The 27,120-nt window shown below is 38.7% G+C and overlaps 1 long non-coding RNA gene across 1 annotated transcript; it reads right to left on the reverse strand.

The window, feature by feature from the left end:
- Window positions 1-1,452: 1,452 nt before the first annotated feature.
- Window positions 1,453-26,706, reverse strand: LOC132075740 (uncharacterized). The gene is made up of 3 exons (XR_009418812.1): window positions 26,634-26,706; window positions 25,570-25,621; window positions 1,453-2,369 (listed from the first exon to the last, which is right to left on the reverse strand). It is a non-coding gene; the product is annotated as an uncharacterized LOC132075740 (long non-coding RNA).
- Between the last annotated feature and the right edge of the window lie 414 nt (window positions 26,707-27,120).

The raw sequence follows: 27,120 nt of genomic DNA on the forward strand, positions 1-27,120 counted from the left end.
CAGCTGCCTCAGTTTTTTCTCACAGGGTTTGTGTTCCCAGCCCCTCACCAGCCTCTTTGCCCTTCTCTGGATGTGATCAAGAGTCTCAAGGTCCTTCCCAAACTGAACACAGCACTCAAGATGTGGCCTCACTAGTGCTGAGTACAGGGGAAGGATGACCTCCCTGCTCCTGCTGGCCACACTGTTCCTGATACAGTCCAGGATTCTATTTGCCCTCTTGGCCCCCAGGGCACACTGCTGGCTCATGTTGAGTCAGCTGTCACCAGTGCCCCCAGGTCCCTTTCTGCCTGGGCACTGTCCAGCCACACCATCCCCAGCCTAGAGCATTGCAGGGGGTTATTGTGGCCAAAATGCAGGATTGGCACTTGGATTTATTAAACTTCATCTTATTGGATTCTGCCCACCCATCCAACAATTCCAGGTCTCTCTGCAGAGCCCTCCCACCTTCCAACAGACCGATGCATGCTCCCAGCTTAGTGTCGTCCACAAACTTACTAATGAAAGACTCAATACCCTCATCCATGTCTTCAATAAAAATATTGAGCAGTACTGGCCCCAGCACATACCCCTGGGGGACACCACTGGTGACAGGCCCCAGCTGGATGCAGCACAATTCACCACCACTCTCTGGGCCCATCCAACCAGTTCCTAACCCAGCACAGAGTGCTCCTGTCCCAGCCCTGGGCTGCAGCTTTTCCAGGAGTGTGCTGTGGGAGACAGCCTCAAAGGCTTGCTGAAGTTCAAATGGACAACATCCACAGCCTTTCCTGCATCCACCAGGTGGGTCACCTGGTCATAAAAGGAGACCAGGATGGTCGAACACAACCTGCCCCTCCTAAACCCCTGCTGGCTGGGGATGAGACCCTGGCCATCCTAAGTGCTGTGTGATATTTGCAAAGTGATTCACACACATGGGAACATACATATCTCAGTCGGAAGAAACTATATTAGAAAATCCCTACATGTGCAAGCATATACTTAGTAAAATCAGATTTTCACTACATTCATCCACATTAAGTAGAATCATGCTGCCTCAGTAGTTGGGAGTGAGACCACATCCCCCAGGAAACAGGGCCAGATAACTTTCTGAGGCTAAATCTCAAGGAAACAACTCTGTGATGGTAGTTGGGTTGCAGAAGTGACTGAACAGGTCTTCCATATCCCAGATTTTATAGTATAAAATAGTTATATATGTATATTTTAAGACTATTTTAGCTCATATTTAACACTTCACCTGTCATAGAAGTTTCATGTGGGGATAGAGCAAGAAGTATGAGCCATCATAGATGTGTCTTCTGTGGCTCTGCCATTTGAAGAGCTCATTTATCTAGCAACAACACAGTTCACTCCACACAAACAAAAAATATCTAAGAGGATATTTTTTACATAATTCTTTACACCACCTTTATTTCTCTTTTTTTTATTATTATTTGCATCAAAATTTTGCATCTTTTCTTTACGAACATTTAATAAAAATTAAAAAGTTTGAGTAGAAGCCCAGCAAGTGAAATGCCAGGCAAAATTTTACTTATAACATTTGTCAATGGTACTTCATAATATTTTTACAGCTATTTCTCCTTGAACCAATAGCCATTAATGCAGTACCATTATTCAGATAATAACATTAGGAGGTATTTCTCTATTGCTAAAGCAAAAGATGAATAAGTTTTGTCTTGAACAATACATGCAAAGGAGATATAAAGTGAATTTGAAGTCTCAGTAATAAATCTCTTGAAAGCCTTGATATTAAAGTACAGTTAACCATGGAGCAGAGAAAGCCAAGAAGATTTGCACTATTTCCAATATTAATTCTCTGAAATGGGCTTAATAATAACATAAATTAGATTCCAGACAGCGGTCATATTCTTTGGGAAAGACAAAGGTAGATCAAATTCTGAAAGAGGAAAAGCTAGGAATCACCAGAAGTAGCTTTCCAGAAAGAAATGTCCAGTGAAAAGTAAAAACATTAACTGAGCAAACTCTTGGATAATGACTACACATAGTATGGGGGGAAGAGGGGTCAGAGAGCTGATGTACAGTAGGTATTTATACTGTCCTTTCCCCTTTGTACAAATGTCCAGGAGGGACAAATGAAAAAGGGAAAAAATAGAAGGGGTGGTCACACAGATAACGTGAGTTTAATACACCAGATCAAGAAATTAAATATTTTCAAGGTATGGATAAATAAAATGAGGCTTGGCATGATTTGGTTGCTTGAGACACAGCTCAGAGCTGGATCTCTGCAGCTCAGGCAAGCCCTGCCAAAGTTTGCCTGAGGAGCAGGAAATCTGAGATAACTCCAGGTACCTTCAAGCTTCATCAGAGTCCTACTGTCCGCCCAGGGAGAATGGAAAACAACAGATACAGCTCTGCAAAGAGAAAACATTTCAAGAAGTAACATTCTGAGGTGGAAATTCACCACCAGCTGAGAGCAAGAAAGGAGCAAAGAGCAAAAGAGAAAATGTGGTTTCAAATAGCATGTGTCTGAAAATAGAGCAAATGTGTGCAAGAACAACAAGCTTTCTGTGAGTTGTGCTGGAAGCACAGCCCAGGGCCAGTGCATCACAACTCATATTTGGGCAGCTGGCCAGAGACTACACAAGTGACTTTCCTCCCATTATTTTCTCATTTTCATTAAACTGCATTTTAGGGCACCACAAAACAAGTCTACTTTCTCTGTATTTTTCTCAGGCACATACCCTTTCCTCCCTGCATAAGAATAATCTCTCCTGGCAAATAAAGCAGATCCCCATTAATTATATCTCTCTCTCCACTTTTGCAGCTTTATTTGTAGGAATACTGCCACGACTATGGACGTTTGCCAAGAGGCCTTACACATGCTTTTTTCATTATTAGACTACTATAAAATTTAACCATATAAGTCTCCTGTGCTGTACCCTCCTGACAATGCCAACAGCCATTCTAAAATAGACTACTTCAGAGGGCAAAGAGACCAGGCCTTTTGCAACTCATTAAACTGAGGTTTATTTTTGCCTTGTTAGTAGATGTGATTCTGCTCCTGCTGATGGGCACTGCAGCAGCCTCAGCTCTCATATGAGCATTTTAAAAAACATCAGACCTTGTCATGCTCAGCAGTTACACAAAACTTCATTTAACTAAGTGGGAAGTTTGCATGTCAGGGCTAAAAACACAGCAAGGGCAGATTTTACCATTTGGCATGAAAAGATCTTTTTTTCTAAATTGCTGGGGAAATAATGGTGTACAAAGATAGAGCTTGTTTTTTATTTTCTCTTCAAATCACAGAGCTTAATTGATTCTACAAATACAGAAATGTAAGAAAAAACAAATGGATTCTGAAATAGTAGTTTTTATCAATAGGTAACAGAGTACTTTGTAGTGGAATATGATACCATTTTCCCCTTGCAAAATGATCTCTTGAAGTAAAAAGAAATTATTTACTTATCCAGAGGCTCACAACAGACTAGAAATATGGGACCAAACAACATTCGGGCTTTGATCACTTTAGTTAATCCTAACAAGCAATAGTTTACTTGCTACCATTAATTTCCCATCAATGGTAAAGAATCTGTCTCAGAAGGACACAGCCTCTTTTTCCAGTGTGTGAAGACAACACATGTGGTAGAGACCCTGGAATTTATTCTCTCAGTGCAGAAAAAGATAGAGTAAATAACACTGTCCCTAATTCAACTTTCAGGAATGTCAGCCAGAGCAGTCAGGGAAGGGCACCAGCTGCCTGTCCTCTCATTCTGATCTATTGCAGTAGCAAGGCAACAGTATGTGACAGAAAGGGAAAGCCCCAAACTCTCACACACCACAGCAAGCACCCATCAAGATAAAGACTCAGGCTTTGCTCCAATTATAAAAAGCCCAAAGAACAGCATTGTAATCAGAATACTAATGCTTCACACACACTTGCTAACATGTCACTCCTTTATTTTCATGTCACTTACTAGCTAAAGCATAATATATTTAACAGCTTTGAAAATACGATCAAGAGCCACCATCCTTGTTTCAAGAAGCTTACATCTATAGCAAGCCCTCAGCAATGTTTACCTATGCAGAGCCATAAGTACCAGGGAAGAAAGGAAGAAATGCAAGCCAGTGCCCATTTAGCAAAGCAGCAGTGTCTGCATCCTCAGCATCACGCAGAAGCTGAGCACAGCACCCTTCATTAAACAAAATGTTTTCTGATGGAATGAAGTAAAATAACTCACATCCTTGCTCCTTCACTGTCTTGTTGGAAGTGATACAAGAACCTGGTAACTTCAGGTTGAAGAGAGCATAAAGAGACCATAACTGCACAAGGGCAGCAACCCTATGCCCGATCCCTGTGCTCCCCCATCATGCTGGCATTGCCTAAGGATGTAAAGCCCAGATGGCCCTGCGTGATTGTCTGAATACGCTGATAGAGTCATTCTTTCAATGTCACTGACATTTATTTCTCTGTCTTAAATCTCTGCTGAAAAATACCCCCAGTTCCATGAGGTTGCCCACAGCTTCCCACAAATTCCAGCCCAGCTGAGAATGCAGGACATAGCTTAATCCTGGAGGCTTGTAAGGAAGGCAGCCAAGCCCCAGATTCCCTAAAATACCTTTGAAGTTAGTTATTTCTTTCTCCCAAGGTGTTTTATCCTTAAAAAACAAACACCCTTCTAAAAATAAAAGCAGAGATTTGGGGATTTTTTTCCCATTCCACCAATTAAATTGATGAATCCCACATTTTCTCCCTTTTAATTTTCCTCAAGGAAAATCAAGCTCCCCTCCAGTGCCTCCAGCACTCCACAGGTTAGCATGGAATACCCTGAAAAACCAAGCAAGGACTTTTCCACTGAGAAAAATGACTGCAGCACTACACCCATCCTGGTCACAGTGAGATGAAGATGTCCTTGCTGCACTAACAGAAAAGGATTGCCGGTGGCTGTCACACCCCCATAAAATGGAAAACAAAAAAAGTAAATACTGGAAGACTTCAAAAGATATTGCAGGGCACTGCAAAACACAGGCAGGATGTTAACAGAACTATAGATTGACAGGAGAAGCAAAGAACAGTCCAGAGTTGGCCCTCACTCTGGGAGCAGCCAGCAGCGCTGGAGGTGCCACACCCAGAGCTCTTTACGGGGCCAAGCTCCCTCTGAGCTCATGCAGCTGGCAGGGACCAGGGATGTGTGACAGCTTCCAACACCTCCTGCTGCCCCTGGTAGGGCCACTGAGAGCAGCCCCCACACAGCTCCCCATGAGGGACAGCAGGGCCAGGGCCAGCCTTGATGGGCGCATCTGCCCTCTCTGGTGACACAAATTATTTCTGTGCTAATGGACAGGAGCAGCATGTGAGCTGGTTTTTTCTTTAGGCTTGTAGGAAGGCTGTGTCTGTCTCAACAGGGTCTAACAGACAACATCACTGATTAGGAATGACTCCCTCAACAAAATTTTATAATTCCAAACCTACATGAATACACACAGTAGCCCTACTTATCCAGCTACTCAGGTCCACCCTAGTAAACGGGTATATGGGGATTGGACTGAATTCTTCCACTGAACTTTGGTGACATTTCAAGACTCTAATAAGCCCATTGGCCCAAATAACCTGTTTAAATTCACAGTAGAAGAGTCAGCTTGGCTACTAGCTCACACTATGCTGCACCATCTACACAGGTAGACACACACCAAAGAAATAGTTTTCCCTTATGATTTATTAGCAACAGATTTAATTGCATCTAGAAAAAGCAAAACAAAACAAAAACATCCCCCCAACCCCCCCCCCCCAAAATAAAAAAAACCAAACACAAAACGAAACAAAACCCAAGCTCTTGCCCCACCAAAATATCACCTATGCATGTTCTGCCACAATATCTCAAGCAGCATCTTTCCATAAGAATTTAGAGAAAATACCCTTACATCCCTTGAGCCAAATCAGTTATGTGAGAAGGACCATTAATGTCAGCAGGGATTCAAAGTGAGGAGGATTGGCTCCATGCTCAGTAATAAAGCCTTCTCAAGGAGATGAAATCAGACTCAGTGTAATGTAACAGGAGTGACTGGAAGCCACAGTGGCACTGTGTGGACAGTCTGTACCACACTACTATTTGAGGACTATAAAGCAGGTAGTAGATCTGTTGTACAATTTTTCTGGAGATGATGATAATGAGCAGTGACTGTCTGGTGCCAGTGCTACTTCAAATTGCTATTTTAATACAGCTCACATCAACAGTAGCACTGACAAACATAATCAAAATGGCAGTACATTCAAGTACAAGATAGGAATATTGTCCTCATTTGAAAATGAAAAATAAGGCAAAGAGATGGAATACTGAAAAGGGGAAAAATGCTAAAGGAAAAAAGAACCAGTATCATTTGGAGTTGAATCACTATGCACAGCTACAGTCTGACAATCCAAATGTGGACTTCATGGGCAATAACATGGATACAGTGATTAGAATATTCTTTACTTTTGTATAGCAATGAGGTCAATGTGTGCCACAACATAGGGAAAGCACTGCCACAAATGGGTTCCTACTGTATATTTTTGGAGAGCATGGGCTTGATTTTGAGCACAGCATTTATTCAGTTTTCCCCTCCTTCCCAATCAGGTTCTCATTATGTCATCTAAAACCTTGATTCAGCCAAGCACTTCTGTGTGTGCATTGTTGGAACATGTAATTACTTCCCATTAAAGTCAACAGGACTAAGTAGCATGCTTAAGTGCTTTGCTGAATCAGAGCCTAAATGACATCAGCTGTGCCAGTAAGTTACAGGTGTAAAAAAACCCCAAAAACAAACAAAAAACCCCCAACATCACCAACAAAATAATAAAATAAAAAAATATCCCAGCCCCATGTTTTAAAAATTTGACCTTTCTTTCAGCAAAGTTTTTTAATAGGCACATTAGTGATGTTTTTGTGGATTTTGCTTAGTTGACATGATGATATACTACCTTTTACCTCTCTCAAATATTGCCATGCTCATCCTTGCTGATTCTCTAGAAAACAAGATAATTTTTAGAGAAGAGAAAAAACAGAGTACTGAGGTGACAAACATTGTTCTGGTTTGTCAAAAGTGAAGAGAGAAATAGAAGGAAAGCACATTGAGTTATTTGCCCTTGAAATCTCCTAATGTGATGGATTTAGACAAAGATGCATTAGTCTTTTTTTGAAAAAGACACCAAACAGACCCACAAAACAAAACCCACAATAACCCACAAAAAGCTTCCGGACCCAGCTTATTCAGGAAAAGATTATGCAGGGTTTGCATCTCTCCTTCATCAGTTATAGGTTTAAAGATAGCTGCATGCAGCCTGGACAGCAATAAGGAGCACTTAACTGCCCCATCTCAGCCGCAAACAATTCAAGATCTGCCCCAAAGTCCTCAAGTGCAATCCTTAAAACTGCTTGCCCAAATGACTTTCCCAAGGACAGGCTCACAGTGTCATAATATCTGAAGCAAAGGCACCTTAGACACACAACTAAGGATGCTCTTACTCAGAGTCCGGGTTAAAATCATGTTTTGTGACTCTCAGCACGATGTCTACCTATATTTGCAGCGGCACTTCTGAAGCATTGCAAAAACACAGCTACAAGTTTGTTGGGCAGAACTCATATCAGAGAAAAATGTGTATTTAAGTGGGATAAAAGTACTGCTAACAGCACTTGAAAGACTTCGAGAAGTTGTGGAACAAATACATCAAAGGCACAAATTCATACAAATTCATCATTTGTAACTGTCATCAAAACCAGGTTTTCTTTGTTCTATTTGAGTCCTGATGCTGTGAACACAGCTTTGGTTTGTGAATACCTAGATGTCATATTCAGGAATCCAGCATGGAAAATCTTATCTATGAGGAAGCAACGTCATGAGTTCCACATGACACAAAACTGATGGATGCACCCACATTACAGAGGTCACACAGGGGACACACAGAAACACAAAGGAGTGGATCAATGGGAACAAAATGGCATGTTTCAAAGTGGATAAATAGCTCTTGGCAAATAGCCAGGAGTGGGATATCAATAGGAATGCCTATAAGAAAGCAACTATCAACCAAAAATTTCAGTCACAAGCTGTGTAGGCACAAGACACACATAATAGACACCAAGAGAATTAATATCCTAAAAATACTTAACCAAACACAAAAGTAATATTACAACAGAATTTAACCTTTAATCACTGTTTCCAGACCAAAATATGTTAAGTAGTTTCACTACAAAAAGTCTTCAGTTGAAGAATTTAACATATATTCTACTCCTTCTATTTATTTCTTTAGATTTTAAAATCTGCCTCTCCAAAGGTCTAGGGAAAATATACAGATCATTTAAAATTACACAAAAAATTCCAGCTAAACCAATGGTCAAAATAAAAAACCTTCCCAGAACCCTGACCCTAACCCTTCTCAAAAAAGAATCCCACCTTTTGAACCCAGTAACTATCACATAGTCTTTTTCCTAAGAAAAAGCTTGGGAAAATAGTTGGGCTCTCCCACTACAAACCTGGAGGTTAGCTATTGGCCCATGTCTAACATCTAAGACCGTGACATGCAGTGACAAAAATTATTCTTGACACTCAACTTTCCCTTCTCATCCTCTCTTTGGTATTTCTGCTGCATCTGCAAGTTTATTTTAACAAATGATTTTTATCAGCTGTTTATCTTCACCCATTGGTATTCTTTGAGACCTCCAAAATATGTCCCTGGAGATAAGACAACCACCATCCTTTTACCATCTCTACTCCTCCCCTTTTTTTTCAGTTTTATCCCCAGAGATGCTCACTTGATGTGATGAACTAAGCAGAAGTACTGAATATCAGTGTTTCCCAAAACCATAATTAAAATTGCTCTGTTTCTTTCAGCTTGTAGGGTGCCATTTTGTAGATGCACAGAGACAGAATAAGAGTCAGACAGAAATAGAGTCAGCAGAAGAACTGGGAACATAATGCAGATCTCATTTCCCTTCGCCTTCGTTGAGGAGTTGAACTAAACAATAGGGACAGCCTATTTCAGCCTATTTTCAGGTACAGTATCTTCAAGAGCTATTTTCATACCAGAGGTAAAACCAGGTCTAAAAATCTCAAGAATTTTTTTTTGTCCTTCAGTCAGTGGAAAAGAGACAGGAACACTTAAGTCATAACACATTAAAATGAAGGGGGAGGGTCAGCTTTTTTTCTGTGCTGAGCAGCAGAAACATTGCTGTCACTCTCAGATGAGCTATCATAGACTCTTTGGATGACAAGTTGCAGATAATTAGGAAAAAAAACCCTCTTTAACTGAATGTATAATCCCATTATTAATTTATAATTAATAATCTGTATTTTATTGAACAGAGCAGCCATGCTATAAATTTAAAACACATTGCATGATAGCCTACTCTTTCCAAAACTTCATTTGCAATGGGATCTGCAGTTCTTAGCAGCAGTAATTTATAATAATCACCAGTATATACTGCACATAATTTTGCTATTTGCTGTGTGCAAAACAGCAGTCAGAAGTATCATACTTAGAGCCAGAATCAGTCATACTTTTCATAGAAAATTATTTATTCTTTACACAAACCTGATAGGAGTAGAAAGATACTAAAGGCAGAATTTCATCACAAAAGGCAGCAGGCCAGTCTGTTTATTGATGGAAGCCTTAACTTACTGCAGGCAGCAGTTCAGGGTCTGTACATTGCCTTGAGGAGAGAAAACTAATTCAAGACTTCCCTATTCTCATCTCTAAAGTTAGATCTTTTTCCACCCTATTTCTACAGATTCACTGAAGCAAATTACCAGCTGGATATTTTCACTTTTACATGCCTATCATGCCCTTACCGATGATGGTTTTGACTTCACAGGAAGTTGATTTTTTCCTGAATGCACAGTTCCACCACCTAAGAATGAATGCAAAGGTCTCCCACTTCATCTTATACTGAGTGCAATTAATTTTGTTTTGATTTATCAATATATATATAAATAATAGACCTGCATGTGGGAACAGTAGTCCTCAAATCAACCAACAGATGAGCCAACAAATGCTGGAGCACCAAGGAATTGACAGTCAAATACTCTAAAGTTAATTGTTTGGAGACACAGACTAAGTAGAGCAAGAGTTGTAATTACGTTTCCTTTTACCAGCTGCAAGTCAATCTTAGACACTCAAAGTTATTTTCCAATATTATTCAAATCACACTGATAGTGACTGTGTGTTGGTGTAGGAGAGCCCAAGGATCACTAGAAAAAGTGTCCTTCAGCACTCAGAATTTGTTGCACTGATGGAAAAAACAAAGATGTGTCAACCCAGTGTGAAATGGAAAGCCTTGGCAATCTGACCCAGGAAGTCTTTAGAGCTGAGTGCATTTCCACTTAAACAGGGACAGAAATACATAATTTTCATGTTCAAAATTACTGGCACACATCTTCCAAGGACAAAACAAACAAAACCACACAACTACATGAGATATGTCACAACAAGAGACATTCCCATGGTAATTTGACCCCTTAAAATAGAGCTGCCACAGCTCAACTTGGAAACCACTTACTGATTTGGAGAGATTCTAGCAGACTACTTGGTGCAAATCAATGGTTACAATGCGCAGGAACAATGGATACCTTTCCAGCCTGCATGGAGTTGGAGTAGGGCTGTATTTCTCTGTCTGCTCCAAATCCTTTCTAAACACATCTGAAGACACATACAGCATAGGCTGTAAATTCAGTTGATGCATGGTCATTTTCTGCAGTTTATTCCAAATTCTTTAACACTAAAAAATTCTGCTACCAACTTTTGCAGCAGCCTACAGATCTCTTGTGATTTACAGAGCACAATTTACTTTCCTCTTTCTTCAGAGATCTTCCAAGAGCTAACTTTGAAATACATAAATTACATGCATTTTCTTTTTGTTCAGTTTTCATTGCAATGAATCCTAGAGATTTTGATTCCAAGGCAGCAGTTTCCTGTTATCTTTCCTCTGACATTGAGATTGGCTGCACCCTGCATTGATATGTACTCATATCCGATTCAAGGAACAATCAGAATCCTTAGGAAATATTAAATTTTACATGTATTTTGCAGTAAACCATCAGCTAAAAACCAGAAGATGACTTTGGAAGAGGGTGTTTTCTGCCTGTGAAATACTTTAAGCAATAGAGTAGAAGGCCATATGTCTGTTCACTTTATCTCACTCTCTCTCTCTTCCTTGCTGCACTTTGACTGTTTTTCAATTTTTGCAAATTCCTCCATTTTTATTGCCCAGAGTTAAGGGCAAATTAAAGCAGGCTTTCTTTTTTCTCAGCTCATTCTCTGAATGGCACTGAGCTATGACAAAGGTAGAAGCAAATTCCTTTCCATTCTCCCATGCTTATTGCTAAGGCCACCAATAGGCACAGGTATAAATAGGGGATTTGGTTGGTGCTTCTAGAACTTAGAAGTATCTGTTTCGTCCCTATTTGCAAAAGGGCCTAGATGCTCTCACTCTCCTTCCTAAGTAGGAATGCACATGCAACCTCAAGTGTCAGTGGAAGGCCATGCTCAGGGCTCAGTTACAGAGCTCCCCATAATTTAGGAGCTTAAACCTTGTCCAATCCTCAAGTTACACTGACCTGAATGTCTCTGGATCTTGTCCTGAGCTCTTGAATTGCAAGTTCAGCAGATGCAACAATAGTGGCTAATGCTAACTGTGAGACACCATGGTTTCCATGGCCAAGTCATAGACAAATAGCTGTAGAAACCTGAACTAAAATGAAGTAATCTCCAGTCCATAGGGATTATACAAAGCAGCTGTTGCATTATTCTGTGGTGTTTTCTGTAGTCTTCTAGAGTGTAGGTGCAGTTTATAAAAGTGCATTAAGACCTTACAATTAAAAGGGTGGTATAAATAAGCAGAGTATTTTTTCAACATGAGCCAGAGTCCTGTACTTCCCAGATGGAAGCATTGCTACATTTAGTAGTTTAGACAGAGATCTTCATGAAGGGGCTTAATGCATTTATTACGGATATCCCAAAGGGTTCTCTTCTACTAAATTAACCACATTTTAAGCTTTCTAGATAAAGAATTCATTTTCTACATGCCTAGAAATTAAGATCTTCTAATGTTATACTTGAGGTTATTGGCACTTCATCTGAAAAGTGTTTTAGAAACATCCAGCAATGAATTTCCTGAATGCATGAAAACTTCAGTCCATACCTTATGAACTGCTGCATACAGCATATTTATCTGCAAACCCAAGGTGGGTTCCCATGGCCACAGTCTGTGACATTCAGAGGCACCAGATTTGCTGCCTTTATGCCTTCCAGTTAAGCCTTTCAGATTTGGTTAAGCATCCAAACAAGCTTGACTAAGCTTTTGGCACCATCAGCACTGCTCACGAGCCTTAATGCTGTGCTCAGTTCGGTCACACTCCTGCATGGACTAGGGTTGTTCATCCCAATTTGGGGTCTTTAATAACTGACAGAAGCTGCTGCTGTCCCTACCTCCACCCTGTATCCTGGGTGAGAAGTTGCAGGGGGTTCTTTCCAGAAACACAGATAAATTTCATTCTTATAGCATCCTTCATGTTGACCCTGGGCAAGGTAACCCTCTGCTGGAAAGCAGTGCAGGATTCCCAGGATGGCCAAATCTTTATACTGGCTAACACTAAGAGCTCCCTGTCTCCCATGCTGAAGATTTTCAGGCTTCATTTCTAGGTATGCACTATTACCTCACACAGACAGGAGGTTATCTGAAATCCCCTGTCCTTGCTAACTGCTGTGCTGGATGCAAGGCAGCTGTTGTGGTCTGTGCTTGAGATAATGTGACCTGGCAGCAGCAATGTGGCAATAGCTCAGACACAGGCAATGTTCTCTCATAAACCAAGCTTAGGAGGGGAGTTCTGCCTGGCTAGACTGTATATTTTGCTTCTCCCCACACACTGTGTGAAGTTTGCTGCACCATGTAACTTAGATGTTTAAATCTTTCCTTAAATCTCTTCCTACAAGCCTAAAAATTTTTTCCACTAATGTGTCCTGAATAACAGTTTGTTATAGAAATGCTCACACCGGTGACTTTTAGAAGTGTTTAAATTCAGTGTCTAATCAGGCACAGATTACTTTGTCCATCTGAGTAAAAAGAACAAGCAAAGAGAGGAAGATTATACACTAAATAAATTAATTCCACCTGGAGAATGCTGCTAGGAGGGCCAAAAAACCCAATATAGCAGTAACATTTACAGCAATACCATTCTATATGTGCTGAAAGATGTTCTGGACATCCCAAATTAGAGAAATATAAAGCCTGAACATATTTTTCTTGAAAGCACAAGGGACTCCTTAGTGCAAACTTTTCTGCTCCTTTCTCCCTAAACTTACAGCTGCTGAAGTCTTTCCAGCACATGGTCAATGTCTAGATGCAGTTTCAAATACCTGTCACATAGTGGGCAATTTTGGGTGAAAGTACCCAGTTTATTATTACAGCACATGAACACAAGAAAAGTAAATATCTATTTCTCCTCACTGCAGATAAAAATGAGACTACAGAGCTGGTAGAGTGCTACTGCAAAACAGCTTCCTGAGGATTCTTGACTGTGAAATAAAGACAGCAATTGCGCCTAAAAGAATGAATGCTTCCCATGAAGACACAGTACTTTATAAGAAATTTTCAAAGTGCAGGACAGTGTGTATCTGCACTTGTTAGAATAAAAAACTGATAAAACTGATCAACTGCAGCAGAAACATCAAAATAGGTTCATTTCTCACTCTCTCATTATAGTCAGTAATTATTTATTAGCTAATGATTTGCATAATGTTTTATCTCTCCAATTATCAAAGGATAGTGAAATTAAAGTGATGCACAAAGTCTTTACAAACTGTCTTCATCAAAGAGTTCTGTCCCTCAAGATTTACCATCCCCAGAGGAAGACCATAAGCCTCATGACCATGATCAAGCTGTGTCAGTCCTAAAGTCCATCTAGCCCAGAATTTAATTGCTCCTACTGGCTACAAGCACATGCTCAAAGAGTGTAAAAATAATCAATTAGTGCTTCAGTACATTGAATGCAAGAATCACATCTAAACCATAATTTTAGCAGCCACTAATATGTGTATCCTTTATGAATTCATCCAAATTCTTTTTCAACCCACTAATGCTCTTGGCTACTACAGCTTCCTGTAAAAGGATATTCCAATTTGATTCTTTGTTCCGTGACTAGTACTGAAATTAGTTTTAAAGTTGTTGCTGGATACTTTTATTCTGTTTCTGTCAAAAAAAAAAGTGAACATTTCCTTCCTCCATCCCCAATGTCCCATATTCTCTAGGACATTCACAGTTTTAAACACCACTCTCCTCCTTCAATCATCTCTTTTTAAACGTGAAATGCTTATTTAGCCTTTCCTTACACAGGCTTCATTCCACATCTTTTATCAACAAAGTTTGGGGTTTTTTTACAATTTAGCTCTGTTTAGCCTTTTCAGATAAGGACATCAGAATTGTTTGTAGTTATCAAGATGTGGGAGCACCATAGATTTGTTCTGTTGCATAATGGTCCTTCTATATTTTGTTACCAACCCCTTTTCTAATAATTCTTGCCATTAATTTTTTTTTTCTGCTGTGAACAATGACCTAATTTTTATTGAGAAGCAGCCACATTAACGTCAAAATATTTCCTGCAATGTCAGGTTGGAGCCCATCATTCATAAATGTTATTTTCCATGGTCTTACTTTGCATTTACCAAAATTGATCTCTCCCCCCAGCTTATCATCAATTATGAGAGTTTTCTGCAATACTTTAGACTCTCCTATTAGACTTCTGCTTATTCTTTCTATATTGTAAATGGACTGTATGAAAACACCAAACACACAACATTATTTTCAATGGGATCACCTAGATAATGTCTCTTTTATGAAAAGCCAACCATTTATTCCCACCTTCTATTTTCTAGCTTTTATCTGGGAACAAATGCACAAAATGATCTTTCTTCTTATCCTATGACTCTTTAAATGCCTGAATATCCTTTTGTTGAATCCACATGTACCATTTTAAGGAGATGATCCACAAGACAATTGATTGGGACACTAAAAGGAGCTCATTTCACACAAAAATCCCATAGTTTAATTGCAAAGAATTATATAGATTTTGTACTGAAACTAAAATTCTTCATCAATGTTGTGCTATCAGGAACACTAAGAAAGGGTCGAGGGCATCAACAGGAGCTACACAGATAACTGGAATGGGAGAAAAAAGCAGCAGGGCTTTCACTCATTAACACTCTCATTATAGGTTTGTTAGGCATGGGCTAGGAGTCTAACTCTCATGGTGAGTATCTGAAAAACTTCTTGGTGTGTTTCTGCTGTGAATGGAAAAGAACATAGCTCAGCTCTGTGCCTGGTAGCTCAACCACCACTGTCAATGACTGATGCAAGTGTAAATGGAGATTCACTGTCCTCCACACTCAATTAAATTAGGTGTGCACTGCATTCTTCAAGACGCTTATTTTTGTTCAGCTCTCCAATAACTTACGAGTCCCCGAACCACATTTTTGACTGCAGAAGAAGGAAAAGAAGCATAAGCATACACCTAAGTACTGATGGCATAGGGTGTTATTTAACATATTGACATTTTTAGTGGACTTCCTAATATCTCCATGCATGTTTTGCCCTGTTTCAAGATTCCTCATCACTGAAATTCTTTTTACATAGTCTAAACTCTTAGATAGCAAATCTTTGAGAATACACATTATTCAAAACACAAAGGAAAGCAAAAATACAATTACTATGAAAAAAGATCTATGTTGTGAACAACACCTTCTAGAAAACAAAAGCAGCAAATAAACAGCATAAAGTTTTGAACTCCAGCTGAACAGTGACCCAATTTTTTCTTTCAAGGTTTGTATAACAGGAGCAGCTAAAAATCTTCTGTGCAAAATGGGGGAAGGGAATTTTGATATAAGATGAACTCAGAAAGGCAGTATGGAAATACATCTTTCTCAAGGTTATTCATTTTATTACAAAGAAATTAATCCATACAAGATCAACAGAACTGATTGACCGAGTACTCACAAATATGTTTCTCTTGTAGCCTTATGTCTGAGTGTTTTAACGCTGTGGTTCGAGTCTTAGTTCTAACTATATGTCAGAAAAAAAAAAAAAAGACTAAGGATAGCAAGTTAGTAAAATTAGAAAATGTTCAAGTGCCTGCCTGTACCCCTCAAAAAAATGAAAGGAAGTATTATTTCTTTGCCTGCTTTTCCTGCACCATAGGCTAAGCTGAATATGTTCAAAACTCACTGTGGATCAGTCAGTAAGCTATTTTATCCACATTTCTGGGCCTAAAATATAGATTTCTTCTTTAAGGGACACCATTTAAAACCAGAACAAAATACCCTCCAAACCCTCAAACTTTTCTTTATTTCTAGGAAATAAATAGCATTTTCAGGGGCTTCTTCTGTCCTTGGCATGCTGAATAGAGCTCTAGCTATATTTACCACATTAATATATAAAACTATTCTGTCATCACTCTCCTTTTATGCTTTTAAATAAGGCTTACATAAAGTACTGCCACTTTATAATTTTGGCAAATCAATAAAGTCAAGAAAACAGCAGCCACATCTTTCTGGTAGCAATTACTAAGGTTATATTAGTGGTATTTATTGCATTTAGGCTATTAGAACAGCAATACTTATATTTTATATAGGTGGGGCTGGTAATATCAGCTATTAGTAAGATTGCTTAACAGTTCCTATTTTAAGATCCTGTCTTTAATGTTTTTGTTGCTCATAACTCTGGAAGTTTTCTGTAGACTGAACTGGAATTTTCCATCCTAAGTACTCTTCAGAAATATCATAATCATTTCCCTGCCTCAAAAAGCAAGGTAAACCCTTCTGCCTATGTTTCAAAAATTAACTCACCATTGCCCTACTTGATGTACTTGTCTAAGAAATATTCTGGTGTCACCAAGATTTTGAAGAGTGACTTGAAATTTCCTAAGAAAAGGCTTGATAAATTCTGCTCCTGTTCAGTAGAGATTTCCTCAGTTTTGGTAGAAGTTGTCCATGGAAGATGCCTCCTGCAACACTACATGCCAGATGTAGGAATTTAAGAGCACATGCCCTGTGTCTCCATGGATCTCAGAGAGCTATTGCTTTAATCGGATACAGAAAAGACAAGAAAAAGGGGAAAGAAGATGAGACTACAGAGAAATGGGATAAGAATCCCTTAAAAAGAAAATTGAGGTTGATGTGCAGCATACAGACTGGGGCTAGCCCTGGAGAAGAGAAGGAAAAGACCAAAAATGCAAAAAGCAGGAGGCATTAGAAGAGATATATCAGATAAGACACTCATGTTCAAAAGAACTGAAAGTTACTGGGGCAAAAAAAAAGGTACCGCAGAAAGGACCAGAGTTCCAGGGGCTGCAGGAGGATCCTCAGGCCACTTTAAGTTTAACTGAGGAATCAGTTGTGATTTGGAGCTAGAATTTAAAATGTATTGAATGACCCAGTCATCAGAGCAGGGTCTGAGTTCACAAAGAATGCCGACACAGAGTGGACAGTGTGGGAGGAAACAAAATACCATTTAGCAGCTGCTTTCACAGGCACCATCCTGCCTGTGGCCTGGCTGATGTCAGATACCCATAAAATTAGAGGCCAGATCAAAAGAGCACAGGATGCTCTCAGAGCTCAGTTTTGCATTCTTATGATTGTTCTTTGATTAGAACTTATGTGAGTGCACATGTATGTATGCTGTTAGATGCACCCACTTAAGAATAGGCTTTTTTCTCTCTTACGAAGGGAGTTAAATAAACTCCATAAAAATTTTCTTTCTGATAGAGAGTTATTTTCTTCCATAATATCCTTGAAACCTCACTTGAGACATCAGAAACAAAAAAAAAAAAAGAAAAAACCCACCAAATCAATCTGGCAAAACTTTCAATGCATGTTGCTGATTCAGGAACCCTTCTCAGCCCATTATATTGATGCCACCCACTTTTCAGAACATAAAGATAGAAAACATCTGAGATTACTTTACTGTGCAACCTCTTTTGAGGTTTGGTCAAGAATATGGAGAAAGAAAGAGATCAATTTATGTCCCAGGCTGTATAGACCCTAGTTATACAGCAGCTCAGTAAATAAACTACTGATAAATAACATCAATATTGCTTTGACAATGAGTTAAAAGCATCTTGTTTCAAAGTTGTTCCATTACTGAGATATGGCAATAGGAAGGAGAAATTTTAAATTTTTCTTTTATTGTTTTCCCTTCTCTGACTACGCTCTGATACAAATTGAAAACACACCCTTTTAACCTTAGCAATATTACTGTTTTCATAGCCCATCATACATGAAACTCTCAGAGTGCTGTGTCAAAGTGGATGAAAGAGACTGACACATTTAAACAAACCAGAGGTTACTCTTAGAGTCTTTATACACATCATCCACACTGCATCACTTCTGCAAGTCAGTATGCTTAGACAGGGATTTATATCCTACTAGCTTCTGTATAATCAAAAGTGAATAAAAAGGTGGCCTTTAGTTACTGCCAGTATTTTCCTTCTCATTTCTTAGCTGAGGTCACATTCCACATTTGGTATTTTAACCTTGATTTTTCCTTTAACTTTCTGTCCCAGGGGCAAGAAGGTAAGGGTGAGACTCAGTTAAGTGTGTTCTGGAGCTTATGAGGTTTGACCACTACAATTCAATTTAGGAAAAGTATACTCAAATAAAATAGCATTTGCATTAAATAACAAAATATACAGCACTAAGGTTTAGTTTTCTTATATTAAATATGTATCTATCTATCTAGTTATATTAAATATGTATCTATCACATTTCAAACATGACATTATTTATCAATAACTAAAGGAAATACATGGAGCTAATTTCCAAAGGAATCCATAATCTATTGGTTTTAGAATCAAACAATGGATAGGTGTTGAAATAAGCAAGGAATTTATAGCTCATAGACAAATTAAAGATTCCTAAGGGATATCAACCCTTAATTTTTGAAGGTAGAGACTGGTTTCTAATGTCAGAAGAAAAATAAGAGCTACTTTGAGATAACTCTATGAGAGCAACTGGCACAAAGCTACATTATAAAACCAGTGAAACTTTGTAAGAAGGAAATTATCAGATAACTGCCAGTCCAGTTTTTGGAGAGTTAAAGTGCTATTTAATTTTTTTCTTTCCCTAAAGATCTGTAAAAAGATAAGGCACATATACGAGAAGAATATCAGCTTATCTGGACCACAAATCTCCACTTCAAAAAATCCAATGTCTTTCAGAAATTAAATGGATATTCTTGTCTGCACCTTTGAGATTTAAGGACAATGTATTTGAGGACTTTGCTTAGAAAGATATCTAGTTCTTTGTGATTTCTTCTAAAACCTTGAAGGGTTTGAATGCCAAAAAATAACGTTAAAAAAAAACAAACAAAAAGTTAACCAACCAACCAAACTAGTAAGAAAGGCATGTTCATAAGGTATTGAAATCTTTGTATTTAGCTTCTTGCCTTCTAAAATTAATGGAGAGAATAATGCATTTCTGTTCGAGATTTCTGAGACAACCATCTGCATTAGAAGGGCAACTCAAAACACTGTATTACACAAGGACAGTGAATCCAGACCACGCAGAACAAACCACTGATGCACAGAAACAATCATTTGCCCTTGTGCTCAAAATTTCTGGAGGTACCAAACAAACAGACAAAGTCCTCTATTTTCTGTTTGAAGAAAGCTTCTGGTAGAAAGAGGACTCAATTAGATTGACAAGCCACCAGGAGGACAATCCACCAAAATACCTTCACTCAGGAGGAGACTTGCAGAGCTACTCATATATGACTATTTATTAAGCAAATTCATCCCTTGCTTCTCCCATGGTGATTTTTTGCTTGGTTGCCTGGGTTTTGGGGTTTTAGGTAGGTTATATTTTTCCTCTCCTCCCTTTTGAGGCAAAAGGGAATAGAGCTGGGACAGGGCTGAATTTTGCAATCAACAGGCCCAGTGTGCAGGCATCCTCTTTGCTAGCAGTGTTTTGGGAGTATTAGCATTTGTCTAATACTATTAGCAGAGAGGCACCCAGTCCCTTTCCAGGCAGCATTTCTAGATTTTTGAGTTATGCGAGGGTGAGATGGGGATCTGAAAATCATGAATTTAGAGAGATTCCAGCATGCAGAAGACAATATGGATCAAGAATTCTCATAGTTTTGAAGTTTAAACACCTAAACTCCATTTGTATCTTGTTTTAAGGGCCTACGTCCTTTTCAGACTATGAAATCATTTAAAAGTACTTATGTTTCTGGCATCAACAAAATAATTTCAAATCCAGGCCCTGAAATTATCTTAATGGATCTCTCAAACTTAATCTAGATTTGGAATTTCCTCCTCGACTTATGCCTTCTTCACTCTTCTCTAATTAGCAGTGCAGTCATGCTACTAATGAAAAGCAGGTTGTTTCTTCATGTGATGACCATCTGCCAGCACATCACTGCTCCTACCCCAGATGGCAACTTCTTGGTAAAGCTAAGAGGTGCAATTATTCAATTGTTCTATAATCAGAAACACACTTCAATTAGCTACTGATTATTACAATTCAACAGTACTTGTGCTACTTACTGTTCCATTTGTCAAGATATTGTGTGTGACCTTTGCAGTGTCATGATTTAAGTTTACCGTGTTGTTTATGTTTAAAAGACAAAGTTATTTAAAAAGACAAAGAACTTAAAGGGTTTATCAACTCAGAAAGCAAAAGTAATTTAATTGTGCCTAAGCACTAACTAGTTCCAGTATAATGGCAAGGACTTGATTGTCTCTAACCAATATCACAGCCAGGATTCTTCTGTTTAAAAGGATGTGTGTCCTGAGGAGAGAGATATAATGAAGCTTAGCAAACATTTTTGCAAGTCACACGATTGAGAAAATGAAGCAGGCAAAGAAGGTCTAGAAGTAGTAAAACTATTTCTAATCAACTCAAGCATCCCTGTCAGCCAGTCACAGCATTTAGCAGTTGTATTTATGAGAGGGGGAAAGTAGCCTTTGTGCTTTTAACTGTAACATTCTCCTTTATGTTCTCCCTTTGCAGTCAGCCTGAGCTGCCCTTGGGCCTCTTCTGGGAGGGTGGCAGGGACAGCCACATCCCTGCTCCTGGCTGCAGCAAAGGGCCACGTGTGCACAAGGACTCTGTGGCACATTTAAACTCTGATGAGGAAAAGAGAGAAAAAAACCCCAAAATTCTAGAAAGTTAGTGCACTGCTACAAGTTTGCAGGAAGTCTGTAACTGAGCAGAGATGAACAGCATTGCTGTTTGCCACCTCACAACAGAGCAAGACAGAAAAGAGTAGAAGCATTTGAGAGAGGTTTCAAAGTTCTGGTGAAGACAGATCATTCCACCTCCTGGATAAGAACTGCCACAAAAGCACAGATGCAGCTCTGAGGAATTTCTCCCATTACAGTAGGTTAGGGTATTTTGTGCAGCTTATTGTAACAAATATGTTTTCTGCCTTTTAGAATTACCATTCTTTTTTCTAAAAAACTGATATTATTTGTATTTTGGCGCTAAATATGTTTTCCATCAGTATCATTTTTTGTGGAGAACCAAGAGAATTAGGTGTCTGATTAGGTCTCTTAGCCTGTACAGTCTGTGCTCAGACAAATCTGCAGTGCTATTATGCATTTTAGTGAAGGCCTTTGGGTGTAGCTGAAGATAAAAGCAGGTCATGTGAACAGCATAAAAAAGCCTAAGATTACCCTGTAAAAATTTGCTGAGACATAAGAGAAGACAGCTGAGTTCTCTATCATCAGCTAAGTCCTCTCATCAGCTACTCAGCATGTGTGGCTCATTGGGTGACACAGTAGTATAGCTCATTTGTTCACACTGGAACTGAATTTTTTCCTAGCAGCTATGAGAACTGTAGCATTTTTCATATTTTTCAGGCTTTTATATACTAAAAAACACCCCAACAATTTCATTGTAATAATAATTATACACTATATTAGCCCTGCTGTAGATTTCCATATCAATATAGGTGAATTCATAACTACGCGTTCATTTATTCAAACACAGAATAAAGACTAATGAGGCTGAGTTATATTGGGATGCAGTGCCCCAAAGGAGAGATCGGCAAACCTGAAGTTACCAACATAACCTTAATTCTCATGCTTCTCTTTATGATACAGTCTCTAACCGAGTGCATGCTGGTTTTACAACAGTTTTACAGTACAAAGTATTTTATTCAGGTCATCACTGTTCACCATTTCTTTCAGTTCCACTGTAGGCTGAGTGTCACTCAATGCATACTACCCAAATGCCAGTTGGTCTAAAAAATGTAGAAGTTTCTGCTGGCTTTCCACAGGAAACACAGTCCCTGAGAGAAGAGACTAGATCAGACAAAAATCACGTTTCTAGGCTTATTCTCAAAATCCAAACAAAAAAGCCCCACAAAACCCAATATTATTGCTTTGTGTTACTAAAGATCATGTTAGAAAGATAACCTTAAATTTTAAACCTGGGACTTATTCATTTTTTTTATATGCAGGTGGTGGGTTATAGACAAACTTGAAGGGAAATAAACTTAAAAGTGAACAGTAGTTTTATCCCACAAAAAATACACCAAACCTAAACAATCCTAAGTGCAGGTATTAAAATCCACCTCAAAGATATGTACAAATAAAGCATCTAGATTTACAGCAGTGACTTTGTGTTCTAAAACTATATATAGACAGCCATATAATTTACATTGTGAAAGTCAGATTATTCCTTAGTAGAATCTCAAAGGCTTAAATCAATAAACATTATAGCCATTTTTAGGAGCTACTAAATACTTATTCCAATACTACTTCCAATACTTATTAAGCCTCCCAGTGGGAGAGAATATTTGTGATGGCTCCTATCAGTCTGTGCACTATTTATATTGCTAATGGACACTGAAGGCTGGCAGAAATTGCAGTCAGCTGAAACAAGTTTTCTTTTTACACTCTGTTGATTACCCTCAACCAATCCTGCAATTTTTTTTTTTTTTTTTTTTTTTTTTGCTACTAGTCCTGCATGGACAGCCTCTGGGTCTTGTGGCACACTTTTGCTTGTTTCTTCTAAGACATCACTTACTGCTTGCATGGGCTGCTAGTTACAATAGGGTTTGTCCCCTTATTCTTTAAAAGAGTTTGTCCTGATGACTGTCATGAGACAAGCTCTCTTACACCCTGATACATTATTTTTGGCATAGGGGCCACATAACAGCAGTGCTTTGGGAGAAATCACCAGAGAAACCTCAAGGATAGATCACTGAATCCAAATTCCTTCTATAGTTTAGACTTCTCAAGGGAGTATATGTGATCCAACTGATCCCTGAGTTCTTTTCCAGGGGTTCTCCTGGAAAGATATTTTTATCTGTACAAACATGGGCTTTCTGTAGAGATATTCACTTGCCAGATGCCCTTGATACAATTTGGTATCCGCATATAGTCAAGTTTGTATCATGGGGACTTACAAATGCTCAGTCCTTGGACCTTGGTATTATAAATATATAACTGACCCATGGGGACAGATTTGCTGATCTCTTATAAGAATGAAGTCTGACATATACTTGTGATAATTTTAAACTAATATTTCCTGTATAGATTTGCCTTTCAAATCCACCAGGCAATGTCAGAAACTCTTTCATACTTTTGCAGGATGGAATTTCAGTGGCAGTTAAGAAGATGCTCAACAATGCTTTAGGAATTGGATTCCCCAGTGCTATTCAGATACTGGTAATGAATAGCCTAAATCTACTGCAAAGTCAAAGTTTTCAAAAATTCTCTTCATATAATGAAAGTAATGTATTCCTAATGTTTGAAGGGTAATAATAATAATAATAATAATAATAATAACAACCTTCAGTGAATGAAGGCTGAGCACCCTTTCCATCAAGAAGCAGAGTTCATGGGAACAGAGCTCTGCACAGATCATGGGCTCCTTTTCCCCAAAGCCAGTAACTCCAGTCATGAAATAGCTGGGCCTGACTGTTAAGTAGAGATAAAAGGAGAAAAAACCCACTGTTCATTGCCAGAACTCCACTAAATCATGATGGTAGATGAAAGAGAAACAAGACAATCACTGGAATTCTCATCAATAAATGTAAACATAGGATAAAATATATGTTTTTAATTAATCACTTTGTTATCACCTAAAAATGCAGGCCAGAAAATTGCAGAGACTGTGTCCTACTGCAGTGTGTTGATGAGAAGGAAGGGGAAAGCAGTCTCCCTGTTCTGTGAATTTAGGCTTGGAGATAAAAAGCAGCTTCCATCCTGCTGAGCTCAGCTGCTGCAACAGCAGAAAGTTGTTCTTTCTGTAGACAGAGTGTGTACTCATAATTTATTGTTTCTGCCTCCTAAATGCATTACTTGTTGCTCCTTCAATTTTTCCTTTTTTAATCCTTTCAGTTATTGACCTTCCCTCCAGTAACCATGATCTTGTGTGATCATTCTCACTTGTGTAGACTGAGTACAAAACACTCTTCCATGAGATTGGCAGCACCCATTAGTCCTTTTTGTTGGGTACCAGAGTAAAGAGAGAGACAAATAAAGATTTTTATCACGTTTTAAAGCAGGAACACAGCAAGATGCAAAACTGAAAAGACGGTAAAACTCCTGTTACCCCAGCATGTCATGAGTTTATGAGGAGAGCCAAGGCTTTGGGGCTGTCAGGTGGGAGAAGTATTACATAGAACACTTTAATCTTGCTTCTGTAATGCATCTCTGAAAGCCTGCACCACCAGGATAATTCCTAGTGCCAAAATCCATAACAAGATCAGTAAAACAGATTTTCAGCCTCTCTTTTCCTCCACCAAAGCCAGAGACATACAACCTAAGACTGAGATTAGGCCAGGTTTAGACAAGTGCAAACTACAGTTCACATTCCAGGGAAAACAGCCTCCATCAAAAAATCCAAGCAGAAATAAGTTCAACTGCTGTTTTTTCCACACAGTGCTATATTTTAATTCTCCCTTCCTTTAATAGATGCCTAGTGGTTTGTATCAGGTAGCTGACTCTGAACACGTTGTTTTTGAAGCGTGTTCCCTGTAATAAAGCTGAATAACCAGGAAAAGCTGTACCTTGCCCACCTACACCAGTTCTGTCCCACTACACTTATCCCTTTTATGCCCCATCCCCAACAATCACTGCCAAGTGCATATCTCTGAAAAACCAACCTTGTTCTATATTCGTCTGTATTGAAGTGTCATTGTCCTCTATTGATTTTAACTAAGTCTGTAAATAGATAGCAATTGTGTTCTTCATTACTTACAGTTTCATCCATTTATAGTATCATCCATCTGTGATTTTTATTTTTCCCTTACTTTCTTTCCTATTTTTTACTTCCCCGAGCCAATTTTCTTCTTATTCTATAAACCCACAGAACTCTGCTAAAACAACAATCTGGAGTCAAAATAGCATCAACAAATTTGCACTCAGTGTTCGAAGCATTCCTTATGCACTCTCTACAGTTGCAGAAACTGCAAAAAAATCTGGAAGAACTTCCTACAGATCATATAGAGTATTCATTATTAAGTTGATTAGAGTAACAAGACACACACACTGTTTTTCTTTTGCTCAAGTCACAAAGTCATCTTGATGTGAGACAGAAATCAAAACAGTTTGCCTCAAGCATAGATTTAATCCTTGACTTACCCCATGCGGGTTCGTCAGGCAGTATTCTGAGGTATTCATCAGATTGTTTCACCTGTAAAATAAGTAAAACAGGATCTTGAAATTTTACCAGTTTTTAAAACTAAGAATATAGTACTTATTTCTATCTAAAAAGGTACTAAAACCCCCAAACTTACTCCTATACAGTTTTTACAGACAGATGAGAGGATCAAAAATTTATCAGTAGTGTTGCAAAATGTCTATTTAACCTACTTTTTAAGGAGCCTCCCAGTAAGATCAAGAAGCTGAAAAGCAAAAAAAGAAACCAAGAAATCAAGTTCTTCAAAGTAGGAGCTCTAATTGCTTCATCATTGGATAAAGGAGCTATTGAGCAATAGTAAGCTAACAAGGAACATCTGTCTACCACTCCTTCACACCTGGGTTTTGCTGTCCTGACCTCTCCACTGGGTTTTGCCCAGCTCCAGTGACTGTTGGCATCTAGGCAAACCTTCCTAAGGCTTCCTCTCCACCACACCTGGGACTTTGATTTCATCTTTCCCATGTACTGCCTGCAAAGGGAGCCCTCAGCCCCAGGCTGCTCTTGCCCATAGAGCAGGTGCTCTCCAGCACCACTTCAGCCTTTCCTTAGAGCAGAACAACAAAATTGCAACCACAAAAGGAAAAAAATAAAAATTCCATCTCTACAAAAAAAAAGAGAGATGGCTTCATTGTTATGAAAATGAAACATTTACTTTCTTTTTATTTCAAGAGATTTTTTCACCCTCTTTTACACAAACCTTGATATATTAGAATGCCTTGAAAGGAAAAAAAAATACAGTTTTGCCACTTGTAGAAATATTAAAGCATTTCAATCTAAGCTAGGTATAAAATCATATAAAAATCTTCTATGATCTGGAGCTTAAATAAGGAACAGGAAGGAAAAGTTGGAAAAGAAATTTTAACTTCTCAAGATATTCTATAGAAACTTTATTAAGAAATCAGTTGCCAAAACCTGAATTTGTGCATTAAATACTCTCTGGAGAAGATCTATAGATACCAGGAGGTCTAGCTACGCAGCCTGGCTGGGCCATTCACTGATTACTTACATGGCAAAACAGAAACTTTCATCCATGTTTTTTCTGGGGTTGCCTTGCCTCTGCCCAAGACACACACAGAAATACTTTGACACTGGGGTTACTGATAATGAGGCCCATGTCCTTCACCTCCTGTTTAAACCAGGCTGGCTCTGCAGATCAGCTTTTCTTCACCCTGCAAAGACTAACACCTGAGCAGAGGCACAGCACTCAACACAGCCCTGACCTATTTTCCAGGGCAGCTAAACTCATTTGAAAATCATGTGAAGAACAGAGGGAAAGGCATAGCTCATGTAGGCTTTACAACAAGGAGTTTCATATACAGGAATGGAAAATGCTAAAAATTATTTATATGGTCTTACTAATAAGATACAGGTTTGGAGGTTGAATGAAGTTATTTTCTTCGCTGGAATAAACTCCTTATGACTATAGAAAGTAGAGAACAAGTAAGTAAACCCATATCACTGTGTGGGTGAATAAAAATGGAAAATAAAACACA

Source organism: Ammospiza nelsoni, chromosome 7, assembly GCF_027579445.1.
Source record: "Ammospiza nelsoni isolate bAmmNel1 chromosome 7, bAmmNel1.pri, whole genome shotgun sequence".
NCBI classification, from domain to species: Eukaryota; Metazoa; Chordata; class Aves; order Passeriformes; family Passerellidae; genus Ammospiza; species Ammospiza nelsoni.